The sequence below is a fragment of the Haplochromis burtoni genome, unplaced genomic scaffold, assembly GCF_018398535.1.
Source record: "Haplochromis burtoni strain Fernald_Lab_line unplaced genomic scaffold, NCSU_Asbu1 Contig_126, whole genome shotgun sequence".
Lineage (NCBI taxonomy): Eukaryota > Metazoa > Chordata > Actinopteri > Cichliformes > Cichlidae > Haplochromis > Haplochromis burtoni.
Window position 1 is genome coordinate 928,718 of NW_024582487.1, and position 17,035 is coordinate 945,752.

Sequence of the window (17,035 nt, forward strand, 5' to 3'; positions counted from 1 at the left end):
GAGGCAGAATGACAGGCAGCAAATGAGAGAGATGGGAGATGACGGCATCTCTGTGGTATCTGGCTGGGGAAAGTTGGAGCGATGACATCACACTGTCAAACACACACACACACACACACACAACACAAATCCACAACGGAGAAAAAGCATGAGGTCAAGGTGTTGTGTTACACTGATGAAGAGCAAGGGAAGACGAGGATAGGAAATGAGAGTTAGGGGAGAGAGAGAAATAACGTGAGGGATAGCCGGCGAGAGAGAGAGAGAGAGAGAGAGAGAGAGAGAGAGAGGAGGGAGAGATGTGCTCTGGCTGCTAAAGAAAGAACAAAACAATAAAACATGAGAAAGAAGAAAGATGAGGGAAAATAGGTCAGCATTAAGTCAGTGTTGAGGGACTGGGTGGAACCAGATGGGAAACACATGCTGTGAAGCACACACAGAATGAGTGTGGGTGGAGCCTAATGATGATGACCTATTGACACCAGATACATGAATGACACCCTTCCTCTTTACTTCCTCTCCTCCTGTCATTCGCTCTTGAAAAAATATCCATCTGAACTTTATCACTATCAAGCTTGTGGAATTCTGGGTATCTGAGTCCCTCAAGAATTTTGCAGCAAGCCCCTTTAATCAGTGCTGTAACTTCACAAGAATGCTGCATTCAAGTCACATGGGAGAGGGGGTAAATAAGAGCTACCTGTAAGAAAACAGTGATTGCCTAAGTTTCAACCTGAGAATAAGATAAGGAAAGACTTCCCAGCCTATTTTTAAATTCTAAATTGCAATACTATTAAAATAATACCATAAAAACACATATTCCAACCAGAAATACTACTCAAATACATCTATATAACTGCTCTGAACTATAAATTGTAAAGAAAACACATAGTTTTAAGTCACGTGACTGGAGCTGAGGCCTGTCTGGAAGAAGTCACTGTTCAGAGCTGCTGGACACTTGTTACAAAGTGACAGTGTCAAAGTGCTTAGGTATTGAAAACAAAGCACTTGTATGAATGTGTGTGTGACTGAGTTGGAGTGAATAACAGTTACGTTCAATTTTTGTTTTTGTTTCAAGCTACGAATGTTTAAAACATAAACCAAAGGTAAAAATAAAATCAAACTGCACGTTGTGGTCACTGAATGGCACATGCTGCAGCAATTTCAATTACTAATATCAGCAAAATTCCTGCCAAAGCTTATGTTGGAAAACCCTTTCCTTTGTTACTGCTGTCTAGATGATCACATACGAAAATAAAGAGCGTAATATATTTCAATCTGGAGTTGTAGATTGTTTTACTGTTTGGGGTTTGCAGGGTAAAAGGGCCAGGGGCTGCTGTGAAGAAGGACAAATCGGTATGATTTAGTGCTGATGTTTGCACTGCAGGTTAAAAGAAATGTTTTCATGTGCAGGGCTCTCTTTGTAACAGGTGTGAACTAAGTAAATGGCTACTTACTGCACCTGGTTGAAAAATTATTCAGCACTAGAAAAATAAACCCATGAGTAGAGGAAAGCTCATCCTTTCTTGAGCTTTCCTGTAATGATGTGATGTCACCTAAAACTCTACCTATCATGTCATTCCATGTTACGTTACTGGATAACAGAAACATTACATGACTTAGGACTCAGATCTTAATTTATTTCTATTATTAATTTAGACTGTTTATGTCAGTGTTGAATACCCAAAGGTAAAGAGATAACACTTCTATTTCCCCAGTTTATTACCGTCATATCAATAAACTACACAGTTAAAATTTTCAGCCTACTGGCTACAATAACTAGTATTAATTGTCAGTAATAGTTCATATGGCTGAAACCTGCTTATTTTTCAGTTCATTAAACATTGAAATGACATGATTTGGTTTACCATTATTAAAAATGTTTTATGAATTGAACATTGAGAAACTCGGAGCTGCTGTTCTGGTCTCAGAGGTGAACCAACAAAGAAGAGGCCACAATAATAAACACTCTATTACAGTTAGAGAAATCTAAATGGCTATGTCAGCTGGTGTGGTCTAGCTTAAAGCCACATTAAAAATAAATTAAAAATGTCAATGTATTTACCAAATATCTGGAAAACTGTTTACATGACCTTAACATATAACCCTATTTCGTAAAGAGGGTACTCTGTGGAGATCTGATCAGGTCATTTCTGGATGTGCCAAAGACAAAACATCTGTAGAAAAGTTTTGCACGTCACAGTCAAAAGAAATTAACTCACACCTGCTATTGAATGAACACCTTGTGGAATTCAGGTGTCCTGTCAGTGTTGTTGCTCACACATGGGAATGTGTGCGTGGTTTGTCTTTGTGGAGCGCTACTGGGCGTATACATCTTTGCATGTTTGTTTTCTTAATCTTTGCATGTTGTTACCAGTGTGTGTAAGTGTTTCTGGGTGAGGATGAAACAGCATGACACCTACGTTTTATTGTCTTTCAGAGCCGCTGAAGCGTGAATACCTGATTGTCTCCATCGTGCAGAGAAGCCAGCCCTCGACAACTGCGGCCGTCACACTGCGGTGACGGTGCCAACGTGTGTGTACACGCATTAAACAATAAACACTCTCACACGCCCACATAGGTAGTATGTAAAGATGGGCACACATCGCAATTAAGGTACAGTGCATTCACAGCCTGTGCAGTTAGTACTTTTTATAATAATATAATGTATTAGCATAAAATACCCAACCTTTGCAAGGGACTGCTGGGTTTACATGTCAAAGCCCGCAGCTTTTCACATTGATGACATATTGGTGCAAGATCCAAGAAATGAAACATATTACAGTACAAACTCCTGACCAACACTGAAACCAGTCTCACTAACAGTATGCACCAACTGTTCTTCATCCAGGTGGTGTTAACAGTAAAATAGGCAAAGAGTAAATTTATCGCTGCTCCTTGATTATTTTAAACTGCCTGCATCTTTTCTAGCCTAGCTGACCATTCAAAGTATTACCACAAGCAGATTAACAGAAGCATTAGTTTCAGTTAGTTTTCATTTTAGCTTACGTTAAGGTTCACATGGACATTAATTACAACTTAACCTGAAATATACACTTTACCCTGCATGACTTGGCAGGGTGCCGTTTTGTCGTAGCTCACATAGCAGTGAAGAAAACAACAATAGCCCTACTGATTTATGCTCACATGGCAATGACAGGGATGACACTACTAATGTATAAATACATTTACTCCTTTTTAGCAAGAAAGCAAAGTAAATCGATCTTACTGACAGCTCAGTTTGTACAGAGACACCTGATTTCCGTCAAAGACAGAAAGAGCACCGTTCTATTTGAAAAACCCTTCTCCTCACATATAAAGGCTTGAACAACCAGCCTTATCTTAAAGACCTCACATTACTGCATCACTCCATTAGAGCTCTTTGCTTTCAGACTGCAGGATTACTTGTGGTTTCTAGAGTATTTGTTGGAGGCAGAGCCTTCAGCTTTCAGGCCCCTCTTCTGTGGAACCAGCTTCCAGTTTGGATTTTCTACTTTTAATTAGGCATAAAACTTTCTTTTTGATGAAGCTTATAGTTAGGGATGGATCCTGAACCGTCTTTTAGTTACACTGTAAAAGACCTAGGCTTTGTTTATACACCACTCTACATTTAATCATTTGTTGTTATTAATCTCTCGCTTGCCTTTTGTCTTGACCTGGTGCTCTGACCTGAGCCTGGATCTCCTGGATGTTTTTTTGTACTTTATATACAAAAAATTGAATTGAAATGGAAGAAAGTACCAAATGAAGCAAAAATTAAAAATTAAACAAGCTTAAGTGTCCTCAGGTGATAGACGGTGATTTTTAAACTGCATTTTGAGCCTGCTCGAATACAAATCATATAAATATCACATCCTAATTTCGTAGTTTATCATATTTTCTTTCATGTGTAATGACATAGATTAGGATTCAGAAGTGGAAAACTGTACTTGTGTAAAACTTGAGTAATTGTGATTTTTGTGATGCAAACGGCAGATTTCCAACCAGCTTTCCCATTTTTTCCTGTCACCACACATCACAGCGAGCTATCGCCTGCTACATCACAAATCCGGATCCTTGTAGACATGTTTCCTGCAGCTTAAACGTGTTATCAGGTACCATAAAATAACACATTAATTCAAGTTCCGTCTGATTCTGCCGAATCACAAACTCATTAAAGTGCTTCAAGCGCTCTCTGCCACTGCTGTGATCCCTGCATCATCACATGTGAAGCTTTCCGTGTGGTATTTGCATGGGAATAATTTGGGATTTTCCACACGTGCCACTGATGTGGTCCCTCTGTAAACACACTGAAAGAACTAAGCAACAACCACTAATCATATCTGGTCGGAGAGACGCTGCCAGCTGCTTCCCTTGTCAGGTGTCGTCAAGGCCATTTGTACGTCATCACATGTATGCTCACCCCAGAGAACCTCTTTTAAATCTTCCACAAACATTTTGCATGTGGCAGGATTTTTTATTAAAGCATGACATTTTTTCCCCTCATTTAAGGAAACCTAAGCTGCTCCTTCATTCAATTTTATTACAAACACATGAACTGCACAAAACAAAAAAAAAAACCCAAAAAAACTGCTAAAAAAACCAGCCGGTCCAGTTCTGCAGGATCCAAATACCTCCACAGGTGTGACCAGTCGTGATCATACCAAACATCATGCACATTTAGACAGAATAACAGACGTCTCCTCTGTAAGCTTTAAGTCAAACAGCTGACTCGAGGTTTACTTCAAATGAGTCAGTGGTGGATTCTGGGAAAGGGTTTGGTAAGGATGACCATGACTGATGGGAAATACATGTACACACACCCAACACACATACACACACACAGTCCCAGATTGTTATGTATTTTATTGCTTTGGCAACATAGTAGTGACAGCCGTGCCAATGATGGATGTTTGAATTTAACTGAACAGAGGGGGAGGAGAGGGGGAGAGACACACACACAGAAAGATTAAACAAAAAGTGAAACACAAACAGAATTATATTCAAAAAAATAACCAAAGGTACTGAATACTTAGAGACCTGTTTTTTTTTTATAGTTTCCCATTTCAAAATACAACCACACGAACTGGGCAACAGTGGAGAAGAGGAAACAGATGCAGCTTTCTTTTCAGACCCTGTCACATGTGTTCTTCTATACCCACGAGGACTCTCAGTGACATGCCCAAGCTTCACCGTCTGACCTCTAACCCTTAACCTTAAAACCAAATCAGGGTTTTAAATGAAGATGAAAGAAGTGCAAGAGCACATGCTCACATTGTTGCATGCAAACGAGAATAAATATCTTCTAGATTTACAAAATTATCCATTACCTCATGGAAAAAATGAAACACTTAAAAACTTAATTTTCTGCTGATGTGCAAACCCAAAGCTTAAGTGATTTTAGTGGCACTAAGCTATTATCATTACACGTTAACACAGAAACCAAACCAGCCTCTAGGCCCGCACCCAGTGCTGTGTTTCTGGGTCAGCTGCAAAATTATCAATTCCCTCTAAACCCTGGACCAGTCCCCAGTTGGTCAAAAGAAAACTCAAAGATGTATTTCTAACACATGTAGTTATTAGCAGCTTATTATTAGCAGTTCTGATCGTTTTTAGAAAGTTCTGACCTGCAATGATAATCGCTCCTCGTGGAAACCACTTCAGTGTCGCCAGCATCCAGTTACATATCCAGCAACTTCTTCTTATCACAAATTTCTGGATTTCAGAAAACTCCCTCATCACCGCAGAATAAGGAAGTGGCTCAATGACATCATTACTGATTGACCAATGACTGACATGGTGCGATGTCATGTCTACTTTGCTGTAAACCAGCTGATTTTCATGAAATGTGGCTGTGCTGCTTGACTAGTCACACATTTTTATTCACCACATATGTGCCACCACCATTACTGTACCTTTCTGTTGTATGCTGATACAGTTTAATAGCGTACAACAAGGCTGCTGTACAGTACTGACCCTCGCCCATTATTCATCCTGTGCTACTGCGCGCTCAGCAAAATGCTGAAGGTTACAGCTGACTCAAGAAGGTGCTATAGTGGGAAATAGTCAAATTAAAGCATCCCACAGTTGTCTGCAGTGCACTCCGAGACTCAGTCTCTTGAGTCTCACTCAAAAAGGCACAAATATTTTATTTTTATTTTGTGCAATATAACAAATACGTGTGAAACAAAAGATTACCAAGTAATTACCCTGTACTGGTAACTGTAGCAGTGTACAATATTACAAGTACAATATTTTTCTTTGTATTAGAAGATGGTAGATATTAAAGTACATGGATTTTGTAAGCTAGCATGCCTGGAAAGTCTTGCATGGAAACAGAAAAATGGGCTGGAGCTTTAAAAATAATTCTCAGATAAGACTGGACTGTCCTTTAAAGCCCACAACAGGCTAACCAGTCAAATCAAGGAACAACGAGCCATAGTCAGCCGAAAAGGGTGAGAAAGGTGCAGTCTGAAAAGCTTTAAAACAGACAATTAGTGGCATCTTTGAAAGGAAAACGTTCCCTTCTTCCCAGAGACACATATGTAGATGGAAATATAGACACAATGTTATACAACCACAGCCAATCAGAGCAAAGTGAAATAAAACAACGTATTTAGGACAGATAAAAATTGATTAATCAGATCTCGAGATAATGCAAAACTACTTTTGTAAATTTGTCCAACAATAAAAATATTCATCCCAGGACCACTTTAAATACTTTCCACCGCTGGTATCTGTGATAGGTGTTTGGAGATGTGCCGACAGTGATCATGACAAAGAGGATGACTCAGGTCTCCGAGGCCTAGGTCCTCATCAATAGTAGGAAGTAACTCGAACCCTATGGCCTCAAAAATCTTTCCAAGTAACACATGAGACACTATTTATATTTTTCCAAAGAAGTCGTTTTTATTTTTCTCACAAATACATGGACAGGAGTTTGGTTTAGAATTACTCTTCATGAGACCTCAAAGGAATAATCAGTCAATCAATCAGCGTTTTAATGTACTGCCCTGCACGTTTTTTCCCCTCGTCATTCTGGCTTGGCCAGAGTACATTTATAACCCTGCAGGGTTCCCAAGCAGGATCTAATTATCTAATTACGTCCGTTTTGACCTCGAGAGTGGCACGCATCTCCTCTGTCCTTGAAGTCACCGTGCCCGGTCTCTCAATTTGGCATTTAACCAGCTGATATTTACATCCCTTAAAAAGGCCTGGACCTTTCAAGGAAACAGGACGCATTGCTTGTTTTCCTTGCTCTCTGTAAACTCCTCTTTAGGGCTACTCAGCATGTTCGGCTGAGTAGCCTTAAACATTGTTGTCATCGCTGTCAAGTTTGCTCAGATCTTAATTGACAGCAGATGCTCGCTTGTTCTAAATCTACAACAATCTGCTGCTTTTTACGAGTTAATATTTTCAATACTCACAGCTAGTTTAAAGTTACTATCCCAGATGTCTGCCACCTGTTTGCTTCGCGTGCATTTCCCCTCTCTGTCCGCATGCAAACATGTATTTCCATTTAGGTCGTTGCTGTGCATGGGGGCTGCGAAAACAAACTGGATTTATTCTGAAGTTGATATCAGCGCGGCGGGATGCCTGACTTGCCGTCTCTGGAGGTTGTCGGGACAACTGCATCCTCACTCCCTGTCAATAAACCGAGCGTGGGTGAATTTACCCCTGAATTATTCTGCTGTTTAGTTCTATCTAAATACTGCGGTGACCCGTAATTTGAGCCAGTTCAAATTGTTTGTCACTGCCGTTTATTTTGCACTCTGGACCTCAAATTTGCAACAAAACTGCACCAAACAAACTCTCGCCTCACATTTTGCTGGTGAATCACTGTCTGTTGCGTCATTTGATCTCTTGTTTCTGTATGTTTGGATTATTGTGAGCGAGTACTGTGTTGATGAAAGCCATATTTCCCACTGGGGAGAGTAAAAAAAAAAAATCCTCGAAGCCTCGACCCCGAACACCTCTTTTTGCTTTTGTTACAGTGCAAGCATTACCCAACTGGGGCAAAACAGCTGCAACAATATCAGAGCAGAGACAGAAAAGCGGGGAGGGAGTAAGGAGATAGAGGGACGGAGAGGGAGAGAAAGAGGAGGTCAGCGAGGTTCTATTTTTATCTTTCCAGAGTTGGGTCTCAGCTTGAATGGACGTAAAGAAGAATTGTGTTGAAAGGCGCGTGCATGCAAATTGTTTCATAACCTTGGCACGCAGCAGGCTGCTGAAAGCCTCTGAGTTTGTGTGTGTTTGTGTTTGAATTATCAGAAAACACTTCATCACATCTTCGCTGTGACATAACTATGGCACATCTTCTCATTGCAACATTTTCTGTGGTGCTGATTTGTTTTGTTTTTCATGGTGTCTGTTCATGTTTTGGCTTGTTAATCTTGCGCTGGCAAAGTTTAGAATGCTGTCTGTGTGCATGTGTGTGTGTGTGTGTGCGTGTGTGTGTGCGTGTATGTGTGTGTTAGCATGTTGGGGCAGGTAACGTATTATTTTACACCTTTCTAAAATACTTTCTCTGTCTGCCAACCGCAGTGTCTGTGTCAAACCAAAATCATTTCAGCTACTTCGGGTGATGGTAATTTGGCTCCCTGGAATGTGTGTGTGTGTGTGTGTGTGTGTGTGTGTGTGTGTGTGTGTGTGTGTGTTTTATATTTGACTTCTAGTTCCATTTCTGTTTGTGGTCACATTGTAATCCTGTCCTCTCCTGCAGCTCTAATGGTTCACATTAAAAGAATTTTCCTTTTTTCACACGCTCATAAAAATATCAGAAACACTAGAAAACAAGTGTAACCAGGTCAGGAGGGTATAAAACCTGAGAAAGCTAACATTATGATCCATAAAGACATTCAAAGGTTATCAATAAGATAAGAGAAATAATGTGTAATCAGAAAGAAAATAAAGTGTAACAATCTGAAATAAAGTTTGAAAAGAAGACAAAAAATACTATAAATACCATAGAAACCAGTGTAACCAGGGCAACAAGAGCACAGAAACTCGAATAACTCGTTTTGCAATATTAACTGTAAAAACATGCTAATATTTTCACAGGGAGCCATCAACAAGTTCAGCACCACCCTGCATTGCTGTTTAACTGAAGAATCACGGATCCCAAACTAATCGGCGCATCGGCATCGTGTCCACACAAGACGCTGGATCGTGAAGCAGTCAGACAGGATGTAACCACCTCCGCTGCACTCTGAAACACAGTATTTCCAGTGGCTTGCAATGAGCGGTGGTAGTCTGCTGCTGCGTCAAACACAGCCTGCAGCTTCAGAGATCTCATGTAAATTCTATTGAAAGTTGAAAGTTGATCGCTCTGTGACAAATGTTCGCTTGGCCAATAGAAACAAGGCAACTAGCCATCAATAGGCAGAGAAGGCAAACAGGAAGCTGATCTGAACTGACTGAATACAATTCTGCATTTTCACTGAGACCACAGGAAAGCAGAACTGTATCTATTAGTGTGTCGCAGCTTGGAAACCCAGGGTTGTAATCACAACATTTTAAGGCTTGCGGTTAGTTCTCACTGGCCAACTTATAGATTTGCATGTACTCCATGCTCAAGCCAGAGATGAGCCAGTCAGTATGAGATTCACAACAGTGTTGAGCTTCTACACTTGTGGTTGGATTTTTCAACACAGCAGTAAAACAATGATCTTAACTCTTCCCCCCCTAAAGATGACATTTAACGACCTCGCCAGTACCCTCAGTGACGAGATCTGACACCTCAGCATATATAGGTTGTGCAATTTTCCAAGGGTAGCGCTAGTAAAATGTATAGGCAGAGATCAACCTCTCTAACAATTCTGAAATATGAAAGAAACTGCTGAGTTCAGAAAAGAGAAACAAGGCTTAGCCCTAGTAGGCCTCCAAAGGGAAAGGGTTACATTTACAGATGAGGCATCCAAAGAGGAGGCTGATTGCCCACACAGCTTCTGCTTAAGTTAGCTCCACGTGAAGGTCAAACCTCTGCATAAGCTGTAACAACAACTCAAAGCTCCAATATTCAGTCACTTTGATTCTTCTGGAGAATGACATGTGATTGGAAATGTTCTCAAAATAAGATCCTAAGTCTGAATTGTATGTATTTCTCTTCTAATTCGGGGAGATTTGAGGCTGAATGCAAACCTGAAAGTTCATCAGTTGTTCAGAAACTATTCATATTTTTTTCCCTGTACAATTCAGTGTCACGTTGCTCCAAAACATATGGTCATGGTTGGGTGAGGAATAGTTATCACCAACAATTACCTAGACCTCAGAGGGTTAAGCAGTCATCGTCACTTCAAATGCCAAAATAACAAAATAATGTTTTACAATGGAAAGTCTTTGCAATGTCCCTCCAGTCTGACTGTATACAGGTGTTTACAGTGAAACTGAAAATTCTTTCCTCAAAGAAATTTCCTTTAAAGCGGATTTATGTTCTTTCTAAATGCAGCATTAAATGTTAAACATGCTGCGTGGAAAATCCAAAGGTTAGAGACACAAACCTGAATTACCCTGACTATTCAAATGTGTTTGCGTACGAACGGTTTGATAAGTGGATGGAAACAAAGCCTTTAAGGAACATTTTTGGCCCAAACACACTGCTCTGATTCACACCGGTGTTTATTAAAGGAAAAACTCATCATCGCATCTACAAAGCCCACATTATGCAACACAAACCGCACAGTCCACTGTCCAGAAAAAAAACCTTGGAACGTCTAAAAGTCCGTCATGAAATCAGGATGAGATGCCGGCACGGCTTACCTTTCGGTCTGCGCTCTGTCAGACTGGTTTTAATGGGAGTCCCGACAGAAAGTGTCCTTATGTGGCCATCCTGTGAGAAAACACACATGACAGCGATCATTAGTGTGAGATCATTCATAAAACAAACAAACAAACAAAAATAGCTGTGACAAGATAACTGGCTATAAAAATATCAACAATATTTTTCCATGATGCATGGAACATGTTAGCCATGAAAATGTGTAATAAGTTTCAGTTATCAAATGCTGTACAAACATCCTGTAGCATCAGCAAAGGGCCCAAAAGGTCTGTCTGCCTTTTTTGCATTTCCAGGTGTGAAATCAAGGCTCTTTATACTGCTCATGGCTGCTGTGCCGTTTTTAAGTTTGTCTTTTTATAGAGTTTATTCTTGTAGATTCAATTAGAGGCTGCTGTGTGTGTGTGTGTGTGTGTGTGTGTGGGGGGGGGGGGGGGGGGGTGTCTGTGTATTTTTCTGAGAGAGTCCAGTCACAGGAGTAACAGGAAATAAACAGGATGCGGTGGAGGAAGTGGTCACAGGAGGTGCGAAGAAAAGAAATCCTAACCCTTTTTAGTGTTGTAAACCCAGACAACAGGAAGACACACTAGAAAATAGAAGAGAGGAAGAAAAAATAGTGTTGGATGGACAGAGAGAGAAAGAGAGCCATGAAAGTCGGGGTGAGAGAGAGATTAAAAGTAAGAAGGTGACAAGATAAGATGGGATGAGAGAGAGGAAGAAAAAAATGGAGAAAGGCAGAGGAGCTGGAGAACAAAGGAGGAGGAGAGGAGACAGGCGGGGAGAAACCTTAGAAAAAGAGGAAGAGTGGAGAGAAAGACAACAGTGAAAAAAAGAAATGTGGAGTGGGATAAGAAGGTGAAACAAAAGGAAAGACATTGAGGTTGAGAAGATGAGGGGGAGAACAAGATTGAAAGAAAAGTACCAAAAATAATAAGAAGAGTAATGACAACAACGACAGAGATGGAGGATGGGCGGGGTTAGGCAAACAGAGTGAAAGAAAGAGCTGCACATTTATAATTAAAGGATGAAAGAGTGAAAAGAGAGAGAGCACGAGAAAGGAGGAGAGGAAGAGCTGAAGAAGGAGAACGGGAGGAGGTGAAAGAGGTTGCTGCACAAACATGGAGGAGACAGGTGGCAAAGGGAGGGCCAGACAGAGGACGCAAGAGAGAATACTGAGGGGAGATGGGAGGATGGTGTAAAGACAGAGGGGGCAGTGGGGGAGAAAGAAAAAGAGGGAGAAAGAGAAGAAAGAGGAGGGGACAGGCAGAGGAAAATAGAGATGTGTAAACAAGAAAGAAACAAGGGTGTAGAGGAAAGAAAAGAAGGGAGACGAGAGAAAGAATGAGACATGGTAAGAGGGGTAGTGGGGAGCAGGAAGTAGCGAACAGAAAGAGGAGGAAGGAGTGAGTAATAAGGGGGAAGAGAGGAGAGAAAGAAACCTCTCAGACAGGAAAGTTCCTTCTATTCATCTGATTTGTCGTCTCGGTGCCACATGGTTTCAAATATGGCTGAGAACGGAAACGCGCGCACGCATACACACACCACATATACTATTTACACACAAACAAGAGCGGAAAAGACCAAAAGAAATCCAAACACATACCAACAACGTAATAGATGGAAAACAACAAAACACATACACTGAGAGAAAAGTGTACAGTCATATGTGTCACTCACACGCACACACACACACACACACTGTGTTTGGAGATCAGATTTTTCCAAGTCGTCCTCTTGCTCCAGTCTGCCAGGAGCGAGGCAGGGAAAAAATTACGACGACGTTTTTTCTGTTTCATGTCTGTCAAAACACACGTGCAAACACACACCGCACACACATGGCGAGGCTGACTCGTGTGTTTCCATCCGTGTGCATGCATCGAGGAAAACAAAGTCAACCAGCTGCGCCGGGTCGAGTCTCTTTTATTGGACAATTCCTAACAAGATGATCACACTTAATCTACAACGCAGCCTCTCTGCATGTTTTAGCCATAATCCTGTTAGGCTGAGTCCAGTGAATGATTTCATGAGAGCCTAACATGAAACCGATCAGCTCCACTTATTGATTGTAAAACCATGCCTACTGCTACACCTGATGAGGAAATTCATTATGCTTCAAGACTCACAAAAATGCCAGAAAATAATATTTAAACCAGCTGCATCACTTCTAGAAATAATCATTTTGTGCCATTTTGCCCCCCAAAAATATTATTACTACTGGTTAATCTGCATTTAATGATCTTGCCTGATCAGTCGTATTCTGTTTAATTTCTCAAATCATAGCAATTGATAACATAGATTTTATCCTCAATAAATGACAAACTAACATTCAACTAAGTGTCAATTAGTTTATCATTAATCAGCTATTAATGGGTTAAAAATAGATAAAGTTAAGCAGATTTTAAGCACCTTATCACATAAACACAGATGTATAAACAGGGTGAAGGAGGGGTGATATAAATTCCGTAGTCTTAATCAGGTTAACCTCATTAGTATGACTATAAACACACTTACGGGAGGCAAATGAAGCTGATGCAAGTTGTGTGACACTATAGGCTTTAAAGGGAAAGCCCATGAATTATTTCTCTAGAGTCAGCAAGAAAAATATAGTTCAAGTAGCACGCAAGATTTAATTTTTAAGTGATACAAAAACACAATGAAGCAAGCAAGGATTTGAAATGCGTTTGCCATATTTCTCAAATTTTTACAAAGATATGTATTTCTGAGACCTTACAAACCCAACAAATGTTCTTCAACAAACAAAGAGCCTCTTTTCTTAAGTGTGAAAGGTGGTCAGTGGGCATAGCGTTTAACACACATTATCCATACAAAGGAGAACATTGGATTTGTTGAGGGGTTGCGTTTAGTTGTGGATTGACACCCAACTGGTTTCATGAACTTGATTGGAATGGCCATTGGATCAAAACAGTGACGCCAGTGCAGAAATGCCTTGCACACTCCATGTTCTCTAACAGCCAGCAGGGGGCGAGTTATTAGAAAAGCAAGTCAAAATAGTTTCACTCTACTTCTCACTCAATATACGAACTCGGTAAACACCTTCCTGGGGTGTTTATGGCCTTGGTTGCTAGTTTTAAGTGTTGTTTTCTACAACCCGATGGTCATTTTGTACATTTTGGTCCCATTCAGCTTAAAACTGATGATAAACTGGGTATGCTTACCACTCTGTCATCTGTGGTGTAATCTGTCTCTCAGTCAGAACCTCTTGTCTTGTTTCAAAACTAAGAGGTCAATGGTTGAATTGCTCGACTAAGGGATCAAAAAAGTACTTCACATACCAGCAAGTGATGTTAACTATCTTTCTTGGATAGAGTCCATGGATGCGCTGGTTCACATTTGAGGCAGTGGGATGTGGAAATCATAATACAAACATTGTGTGTGTGTGTGTTTACATTGTAATTAAGGATTATGTCACCCCGCACAACACTGTGACTCATTTCCTATTCATCAACTAACTTACAAAGTGAAATTCTTCAAAAAAACAATCATATTTTTAAAGGGACGGTCCAAAATGATTCTATTTAAAAAACAGAACCTTGACTTGTTCTAAGGAAAGCCCGAAATACATGTTTCTTTAAAAATGTAATTAGTCATAGCCTTTAATAAGAACTAACGGAGAAAAATGCCAACACCAAAGCTGCTTTGGGACAGGTGTCTATTTCAAGGTCATCTCAATAAGAGTTACCTGGAAAGAAGCTCTTCCCTCACTACTGGTAGGTTTTTCCAGGAATACAAGGAGTGTGAACTAAAAACAATGCAGTTTAAGGTGAACAAACTTCTCTTTTTCGGTCATCCAAATACATTTTTTGTATTCCACAAACGAGATCATACTCAAATTGTTTCAATATTTTACTTACAGTACTGCTCGTTGAGTGTGGAAAGAATGAGGAAAGACTGGGAAAGGAAAAAATTCAGGAGAGAGCGCAAGAGAGGGGATGACATGAAACAAGGTCACAAGTTGGATTTAAATCCACAACATCTGGAATACATGACTGGAGGGTGGGAAACTACCACCAGCCACCAGCCAAACTCTGGCAACTTGTGCCTGTGTCTGGTAGGCTTGGCTTCTGAACCAGCCAGTTTTGGCAGGTAACCAACTCTCATCTGGAGTTTGATTCTGCTCTAAGTAGCACATTCAGCTGCCAAAATGAGGAAAGAAGCAAGTGAATTTTGGAATCTTTTAACCGCCCTAGGCTGGCAGATAAAGATCTTCAGCTTTCTTCCCATCATTCCCGATAGTCTGCTCAGTATGCTGCCCAATAAAACCAAGTTGATGTAAAAAACAATCCTTAAAGCCATGTGACTTTGTGAAAGCAAGAGATTAAATCCAGCTAATCACATCCTTCTCATTCAGCTTCTTTTCCTACCTTCCTTCCAAACTGCAAGATGGAAAGATCAAGGTGGAGAGGGCAAGGAGAAAAAAAGAGATGTGGAATATTCCTTTGTTGATTTTCCACTGAGCGCAGAATGGGAAGTTATAGGCCTGTGGGCTAGGAACAGTTTGGATTCTATTCTCATCTCTTCCCCATTCTCTTTATTCCTCTTCTCTGGTATTATTCTAGTCTTTCCAGACGTGTCCTACTTTTATTATATTAATGTGACAAAACACCCATAAAAAACACCCACTAATCAATCCATCTCCCACAAATAAGGAATCTGAAACAGCCTGGCAGCAATAAGAAATTCATTAAGTTTGCTTCAAAACAAGTGTCCAGTCAGCTGGCTAAATGCCTTCTACATATCATTCAGTTTTTCGTATAATAATTAGAAGCTGTTAGAAACAACAACGAAAAGTTTGAATTTTTGTTTTTCCAGCCTATCAACCAATTAGCTCTTGGCCTCTCGTATCTGCTTAAGCTGTCCCGTCTGACTATTTCACCAGATATTTTTATTTTCTGTTTTGTTTTTTTAAATTGTGCAAGTCGGCCACAGCTTCTCTCACTCAGTCAGAGTATTAATTAGCAGTAACATAAGATTATCTTAAAGTTGCTACATTGTTGGTAGTTGTATCCACTTTTCATATCAATGACACCACAAGTGATTTTGAAGTTAGATTTTTGGCACCAAGTAAACCAAACCACTGAACAGGTAACCAGGCCTCTGGTTTGATTTTCCCCATTAGTGACGTTATGGGACTTGAAGCACTCATTTTGCTGACTTTGGAATTCCAGGTGGATAAATGTGGAAACAATCGTGTTATGCATACACGTGGTGCTAATAGTGGTAGATACGCATTGGTATTCTACTTAGACTGATCCAATAACATTGACGATATTTTTTTACATTAAATTGGAAATAATATTTTATTTTATAGAGATTTTTTCCGCACTCAGTTTTTTTCTATTCTGCTCCTATAGGGGCAGCACAGTGTTTTGGTAGTTAGCCTTACTGCAACTAGTCCTTGGTTTGAATTTGAGCCAGAGCCCTTCTGTGTTGAGTTTGCATGTGTCTCCTGGCAACTACTGTCACTGTGCCCTTGACCCGGGCATGAGCTTACAGGTGCAGACGCTGCATGATAGCTGCCCACTGCTCCCAACCTTTAGGATAGGTTAAATGCAATAAATCTCCTTACAGTGATCCCTTAAGCGATCACTGTAAGGAGATTTATTCCATAAACTTAAATATTCACATTCAATTTGATCTTTTAGAAGGTGTTACGTGTCTATCATAGCTTGTATTAACCTAGAGAACACATGTATTTTATGTACACTCAGACAAGGAGCCACTAATAAGATAAATACCTACTTGCCCAGCCAAAAACAGTCTAATCCTTCCAATTTAAACCGACTGAGCAGAAAACCAAAGTTTCCGAAAAATGTCTAAACATCTTAGCAAAGCAACAATTTTTTGGTTTCTAATTCTCACCAGATTAAGAACATGAAGTTTTGACCATCAAATTTTCCAATCAAGTATCCACAAATTCTGTACGAGCCCCTTTGAACCTGAATACTGATGTACTGTATGGCGCTGTATTTTAGGATTTTATGGTGGTCCTGCAGTACACAGAGAAGTATAGAGAGAAGCAAAATAACACTTTTTATTCCACTCTTAAGCTGCTCATTATAAAGGCAGACACTGCACACACACACACACACACACACACACACACTGATACACACATACAGTAACCTCCAATCTGACAAAAACGCATAAACACACATATGCAACATGCATCTCTGCTCCTTGAGATTTAACGCACACACACACACGCACACCAACACACACACACACACACACACACACCCACAGCAGAGTGTATAACAACCTTCCACT

At 40.3% G+C, this 17,035-nt stretch overlaps 1 protein-coding gene across 5 annotated transcripts in view; it reads right to left on the reverse strand.

The window, feature by feature from the left end:
- The window catches only part of hivep2a (HIVEP zinc finger 2a), a 117,663-nt gene that overhangs the window by 51,716 nt on the left and 48,912 nt on the right, over positions 1–17,035 (reverse strand). For all 5 annotated transcript variants that reach the window (XM_014336030.2, XM_005929891.2, XM_042224033.1 and 2 more), the window contains one exon: positions 10,732–10,801. The gene's annotated coding sequence lies outside the window, so the exon portion shown is untranslated. The remainder of the gene's footprint in view (positions 1–10,731; positions 10,802–17,035) is intronic.